We start from the raw sequence: 8,366 nt of genomic DNA, 5'->3' as shown, positions 1-8,366 counted from the left end.
AAGTAAAGACACAGGGAAGCAACCAAGTGAGCTTTTCTACACAAGTTTCTGCTAGGACAGAAACTGTGGTTTTGTCAAGAAGAGGAAAGACGTAAGGTGATGGTGAAACAGATAATGGAATGAAGCAAATAAGGAAGAAGGGGGGAAAAAAAATATGCAAGAGAAGAAAAACAAGCCTATAAAATAGAAGCTAATGTTAATGGAAAACAAGAACTTCCTTTACCTAGTTTCTAGAAAAATCTACAAATAGTATCTAAAATACTAAAAAATGCATCCATAAATTAACACAAAAGTGGAAGCAATACCAATAGGAGAAATTTGAATGTTCAGTCCACTGCAGTGAGTCATGTGGGTCAGAAACTGAAAAAGTAAACTATCTGTTTCCATACTTCCTTAGCTCAGGATATTCTGAATTGATAGTCTCATCTATATCCAGTTTCAGAAGATAAAGTTCCAGTTCTACTTAGTGAGTTGTAACATCTACAGTTATTTCAGAGATATCAGACAGGAGGAACTGGAGCTCCACGCTCAGTCAGAAAGTTATGATATCATAGGAATAACTGAAACATTGTGGGACAACTCACATGACTGCAGGATTGTGATGGATGGCTTTAGGCTCTTTCATAAAGACTAGCAGGGAAGAAGAGTTGTCATGCTCTATGTTAAGAAGAACCTTGAATGTACAGAGGTCAATTACAGCAATTATAGAAGTCTTGCTGACTGCTTCTGGGTCAAGAACAGAGGAATCATGTCCAAGGGAGATCTTACAGGAGACATCTGCTACTGACCTCCAAACCAAAACAATAAAGCCAGCGAAGCAGTATTTGGGTCACTTAAGCAAGCTTTGGGTCAACAGAACCTGGTTCTTATGAGTGACTTCAACTACCCAGACATCTGTTGGAAGAACAATACAGCAGCTCATGTGTCATCCATCAAGTTCCTGGAACATGTAGAGGACTGCTTTCTTATATAAATATTAGATGTGCCAACCAGGAATGAGGCACTTTTGGACTTGTTACAAAATAAGAACACCTGCTTTGTAATACCTCAGGGATAGCCTTGGCTACAGCAATCACAATATTGTGGAGTTTGGGATCTGGCTGAGAATGCTGATAGCTAGTACTAAGACTAGATTTTAGAAGAGCAAACTTCAGCTTGCTCAGAGCTTAGTTGGGAAGGATTCTGTAAAAAGTAAGGGAAGTAGACAGAGCAAGAAACCCCCTTAGCTTAACTGTGAGCTTCTCAGTCTGCTCAAAACCACAAGAGAATCATACCAGAAATGGAAAAGTGGACAAATACCCATTGACAACTACAAGGACCTTGCCAGGCTGTAAAGAGATACAATCAGAAAAGCAAAAATTCAGCTCAAATTGAAATTGGTCAGATATGTCAAGAACTACAAGAAAGGGTTCTACAGGTACATAAACAGCAAACAGAAACTGAAGGAAAACATTGGCCTGCTGTTGAACAGGAGAGGTGAATTAGTCACCAACCATGCTGAAAAGGCAGACATTCTCAATGTTTTATTCACCTCTGCATTTACCAGCACTGCTGGACCCCAAGCCTTGGGAACAGGTTGGTGCAAAGACAGACCCACTGTCAGTGAAAGAACAGTTGATATGTGAAATCCTACAGGGGCTTAACCCCTACAAATCGATGGGCCCTGATATGATGCACCCAAGGGTGTTAAGAGAGCTGGATGACATCATTATAATGCTGATCCCCATCATCTTTGAAGAGTTATGGAATTTGGATGACATCCCAGAAGACTGGAAGGCTAATGTCACACCCCCATTACAAGAAGGGTTTAAAGGAGGATCCAGGAAATTATAGGCCCATCAGCCTTACTTCAGTCTCTGGGGAAGTTATGGAACAAATCCTCCTGGGGGCTGTCACAAGTCAAATGTAGCATGTTATTGGGAAAAGCCAGCACAGATTCACCAAGGGCAAACAGTGCTTAACAAACCTGATCACCTTATATGACCAAGTAACCTGCTCGGTTGATGGGAGCAAGTGGTGGATATTGTCTACCTAGATTTCTCCAAGGCTTTTGATACAGTTCTCCTAAAGAAACTGATGCATTATGGTGTAGACAAGTGGTCTGCATGGCAGGTGGGGAACTGGCCAACAGGCCACATCCAAAGGATGGTGGTAAATAGCCTTTAATCAAACTGGCAACTGTCAAGTGGAGTCCCCCAAGGATCAATATTGGGCCCAACACTACTTAGTATCTTCACAAGTGATCCAGAGGATGGGATCAAGAGCACCCTGATTAAGTTTGCCAATGATATCCAACTAAGCAGGGAAGTGGACACTTTGGAACTGAGAGTCAGCCTGCAGGAAGAGCTGGATAGGCTGGAAGAATGGGCTAACAAGAACCTTAAGAAGTTCAAAAAGGACAACCATAAGGTCTTGCACTTGGTAAAACATAATCCAGGAGTCTGCCACAGACTGGAATCTATCCAGCTGAGGAGCAGCCTTGTAGAAAGGGTGGATAAGAACAATATGAGTAAACCGTGTGCTGCAGTGGAAAAGAAAGGCACCAGGATGCTGGGTTGCATCCACAAGGGCATCACCAGCAGAGATCAAGAAGTCATTATCCCACTCTACTTGGCGCTTGTCAGGCCATACCTGGAATATTGTGTTCAGTTTAGGTCCCCACTATGCAAAAAAGATGTGGACAGCCTAGAGAAGGTCCAGAGAAGGGCCACAAAGATGATCAAGGGACTAGGAAGCCTGTCATATGAGGCAAGGCTGAGAGAATTGGGTTTGTTCAGCCTTGAGAAGAAAAGGCTTAGGGGACACCTTATCACCATGTTCCAGTTTTTAATGGATGGCTGCAAGGAAGATGGAGACTTCCTTTTTACAAGGAGTCACGTGGAGAAGATGAGGGATAATGGGTACAAGTTACTCTTGGGGAGATTCTGACTGGACACAAGAGGACAATTTTTCACAATTGTCAACCACTGGAATAATCCCCCCAGGGAAGTGGTGGATTCCCCAGCACTGGACACTTTTAAGATTTGGCTGGACAGGGTGCTGGGCCATCTTGTCTAGACCGTGATTTTGCCAAGAAAGGTTGGACCAGAGGATCCTTGAGGTCCCTTCCAACATGGTAGTCTATGATCAAAGTCACCTCCATAGACAATCATAGTTTCTAGACAGGTGCCTGACACAGAGTAGCACTGAAGAGATGATTCAGTTGTCTTGGCACTAGCTTTCAGCAGTAACATAATTTAAAGAGACAGGGGGGTGAGGGGGGGTGGGTGTCACTCAATATCAAAACTTACTTCCTTTCAAATCTTTTTTTTGTTTTTATTAGGAAGCCATCTTCCACTTAGGGCAAATTATGAATTAAATGATCCATTAAATCCCACACAGTTGTCTTTGTCAATACCACATTTTTGTTGTCAGCTGCTTGTACTAAATCTAATGTATTTGACAGAGGCTGCAGTAAGAGTCAGGATGAAATTCACTTCAAGTTTTGTGTAAGAAAGAGCCCAAACTATTTTTTTTTTTTTACAGTCTTGTGACACAAGATTTTTTATTTATGCAAGTGAACTGTCTGCTGTTAATCATAACAATATTTACTAGAATAATAAATCAAGGCATTAATTGGGTAAGAGCATTTCTAAATTCCTCAAAGAATGCTAAGTTGCATTTCTCTGAGGAAATTTAACATTGAGCCAAATGGGTATTTTAAGTATTTTTAGAGGCAAAGAGTTGTTTGACATAATTCATATATTTTTCATTCACTCTAACATTTCCAGCTTTGTTATGCCTCACTGCTCACAAAGTCAGCCAGCTTCTAGCTCTCAAACATAACTTACTATTAAAGCTAAAGCTTTACACACAAAGCAGGCGTTCTTCCCCCTGTTCTGGACTCCTCCTAAGTGGTATGATCCATTGTACATGTCTTTCCAACTCATTTAAAATAACCAAAAATCACAGGCTTCTACAGAGCCAAAAAAATAATAAAGTGATTTTTTTTTCCTTTTTAATATCAAGTTGTCTTTAGAATTATACTAATTTTATTCCAGGGCCTGATCCAAATCTCAGTGAATTCAATGGAAAGACTCTTCAGCTTCAGTAGCATGAGAGCAGACTTATAACACACCATATGCCAAGTATGAAAGTATCCATCTGTCACTGATCCATATCTTGTTATTGTTATGTGCATTACATCAAGGGATCAGTTTTCTAAGAGACAAAGCTTGTAAAAGGAGCTGCTGGAGAAATTTATAAACAAGGTTTTATAAACATGTAAGCACACTGTAGTGGAGGCACACATCAACCAAGTCAGCAGTGCTACCATGACTGTCCAACAGCATTTTGTGTTCACCTCCACAGTTGCACAGAGAAAGTGTTCTTACAAGCTCAAGCTTCTTGCTTTTGAGTTGCCAATAGATTTATAGCTCATGGATACTTCACTGCAAGTGAGCACCAAGCAAAAGACTACATGATCTTCATGCACAGGAACAGGAGACTTGGCAGTAGAGCAGTGTGACAGTGGTCAGGGTCCCAGCACTGGTAGTGCTGATATTCAGCATCAGTCTCATAGGGGCATCAATGCCGCTCCATCATATTATGGAGTTATCTGCCTTTATTTTGCCTGAAAAGAAGGGAACAACATTTCCCTTGATCACAGAATAGAAGTATAATGACAAGTAATTTTTAAAAGCACACTAATGAAAGTATAAAGTCCTCTAGCAATTAAGGATCTTACTTGTTTGGTTAATTACCCTTTTCAACATTTTCCTACGTTTTGGCAAACATGTAGAGCCCTCAAAACAAGAGAATAGTAGGCGGGTGCTAATCTGAAGATCACTCACCATCTCCTTTCTCTCCAAGATGAATCAGTTACATTTGAGAGTGTGCTGAAAATTCCTTTCACAGATCCATCCCTTGCGCTCACAACTTGAGATAAACAGAAGCAACACTGCTCTGAAAGCAGCCGTCGTGATGAGTGGGCTCCTATATTTAGGCACTCACCTGATGCACAGTAAGCCTCAAGAAATCACCCTGTCAGCATCTTGCCCCACAAACCCACTGCCTCTCATCCTCTTAAAACATCCCCCACAGCCAGCTGGCCCCCAGCTCCTCCCTGTATCCTCCCTCCTACAGCCACCAAGAGCTGCTAGCCAGCAGCCTATTCACACAGCCTCCACCCTTTCCCCCCAGAACCCCCGATAACCATCTCTGTCTCCCCTCCACCCTCTCAGTCCTTCCCCCCACCCCCACCTCCTACAAAGTCTCACACTGGCTCTCCCTCCACACTCCTTGCCCCTGCCTTACACTCCTGCATACTCTGTCGTTACACCAGTGACCCACACCCCAGAACATCCCCATTTGTCATTTATTTCCTGGGTCTAATCCTACCTAACCTTTGCTAAATTCCAATTTCTGCTGCATGAACAATGCATGTGCAAACCCTACAACTCTTTCCTTAGCACAGGCATCTATCATACTCAGACCTACTGTTTAACTGTTTGTCTAATTAAAACAGCCTTTATAGTAACAGAGTTTACCTAGCAATAGTGATCACAGTAATGCATCAACTTGTCTTAGGCACCTCAAAACTTGGTTGCAGTTATTTGAAACTGTTCAGTGCTTGCCCTTTGGCAAAGCTTACCTGTTCATATATCACCTGTTGAACCAGGGGGCATATATTCATATTTGGAGCCACATCTTCTCCAAATACAAATACATGTGGAAATAGACTATTACAATTAAACTTGTTTTATATTTCAGTTCGACAGTCTTCTCCATGGCTATCCTAGTTATCTGATACTTACAAAAGATTAGCATATAAAAAAGTGACCTCAAACTGACAAAGCCAAGCAAAATCTTGTTTTGCTGTACACCAACCTCATTTAGTGTTTGTCCAAAGAGCAATAGTTTAGACCTAAGCTGCTGCAGACAATAGGTGTGTTTAAGTCACAGGCATACAACCTTTCAATGTGTACTAACTTAATACAGCCAAAAATACAGAAAAGATCTTATTTATCATTTTAACAACTTATAGCAGCTAATCCACCAAAAATATCCTGCAACTTGTTCATTAGTACTTCAGACAGAACATTCACAGTATTACAAATCTGCCCTTGTTATATTGCAGATGGCAAAGCAGCAACAAAGAAGGAACCTGAATGACTGAGAAATTTATGCACTAAGCATGTTAGACATGAATGATGAAGAAAGGTGCTAACCTTGCAGAGCAAAATAAAAATTAAAAAGCCTGTCCCAGAATTCCACAATACTTCATTTTTAAAAAAAAGTTTTCCCAAGAAACCCAGAAAATTCTCTAGTATATTTTCCTAACTGTTCTGGTCATCCATATAAAAGAAACCACCTTCAGGCAACTTTGTTCCTAGAGAACTGGAAACTATATGTGCTTTTCCACATCACGTTACCCTTCTCTCCTCTTGTATCTACCAGATTGTGAACTTAAACATCACACACAACACTAACTCACCCTTCGTCCAATGACTGAAAGTTGAACAAAGTTTTTTGTTGTTGTTAGGACACAGAAATTTGATCTGCCAGGCTCACATTTAAGCTCTTTGGAATCAGAGTGATTACCTTCATTAGTAGTTACAGAGGTGGGGTTCCCCCCTTCATTTCTCAGGGAAATGATAGGTTTTACAGGAAACCCAAAACAAGTTCCATATTTCTTGGCCTACAATGAGATTAATTGCTTCCTTGTTTCATTTTTTACGAGCAAGCTGACAGCATGCTACTTATTCTTTTAGAATAGATATTGTCACTTGTTCTCCTGAAACTTCTGTCTTCCTTCTTACAGGAACATTCACTTGAAATGAGCATTACATTTGCAGTTCAGAAAACAGGGGTGAACCTGGCTGTGCACCTGTGGATCCTCCTTGGACATTAAAGATTAGCAAACTGAACAAAAAGCTCAGGACCAGTCTGAATCCTACAGTCTGGTTCCTGCTAAGGAGAACATTTTATCTGAAGACAGAAAACTTTCATAACAACTGATAGTCTCTCAAAGAAAAGCTTGACAGCCTTTGCTTTTCTCATGTTTTCACTTTTTTGTCTTGATTTAAAAAAAAATATTTTTGAGTTTATCATTACTGAATAATTGATCTTACTGAAATTATGGACCCAAATGGTGACATTATTTCACCATAAATGCAAGTGTTCCTAGAGACAATATCACTAGACTAGATTTTTTTATTAGGTCAGAAGCACCATTCTATTATAGAACTAGTTGCTAATGCTTAATAATTTTATATCTTTATTTATTTGCAATGGGTGTCAGATCTGCATGGATAGCATTGACTTTATTGCTCAAACAGCCCCATTCATATCCAGTCAATAGTGCATGTTAGACACTGAAAAATTAGTGCTTGCTTTTGTTTCCCATCAGGGCTGATACAGAGCAAATCCAAACCTTTCAACTTGTCTGTATAACATCATAGAAGTCATTGATATTATATTGCATTGAATCAGCTAGGTTTCTCCTCTTGTTTTTATTTTTTTTCCAGAAGGATACTTTATTGGAACTACATTTATTATTCATATTGAAGTTCTGGTCAGGACCCACTGTGCTAGACTTCAACAAAATACTGATGAAAGATGGTTCTGGATCACAGAATTTAGTGTCTACAAGATAGATAAAAGATGAATATAAAGAAGCCTGCATTGAGAAACATGAGTGTTCAGTGTGCCAGAAACAGTCTCAGCACGGTAATTGCTAAAGAGGTTAGACCAGTCCCTATGCTCATTTCACCTTGTGTTTAAGTGAGAGCAATGATGAGTGCTGGGTTTTTCTTATGGAGAGTACATTCCTTAAACTGCACCTGAGATACACCCGTCTCCAACACAACTCCCCAAATTCAATAGCTTAAGCTTCTAATTAGCCTTCAGAAATAAATTATTGCTGTCACTTCCCAGGTCATTTAGATCTGAATCTAAAAGAAGTGCAATTGATAATACTACTTACATGACAAGTTACCTAGAAATGCTTTTTTTTTTCTTGAACCCCTATCACTTCCCTCCTCCCAACCCCTCCTCTCAGAGTTTTCCATGTGAAGTTATTACTGGATGAGTGTCTTGATTGTGTATTTTGTTTTGTATTCTGTTTGTAGTTTCTGTTAATTTTACAATGTAAACCAATACCGCTATTTATATCATTTTCTACCATTTCTATTTGGATCCATTAAAAAAATCATTAGGATGGCTATGAACTGCATTTCTTTTTCCTGCCCTCATGTTCTCTGTAGTATCAGGCAGACCTGTGATAAACCTAAGGGAGGTAATTATGTCACTGAAATTACATATTAAGCCTCCACTGCTTGCATACAGATGCCCTAGGAAGAGACAGAAAAAAATAAACAGGGACT

Source organism: Athene noctua, chromosome 1 (assembly GCF_965140245.1).
Source record: "Athene noctua chromosome 1, bAthNoc1.hap1.1, whole genome shotgun sequence".
NCBI classification, from domain to species: Eukaryota; Metazoa; Chordata; class Aves; order Strigiformes; family Strigidae; genus Athene; species Athene noctua.
Note: the sequence above shows the minus strand (reverse complement) of the source record.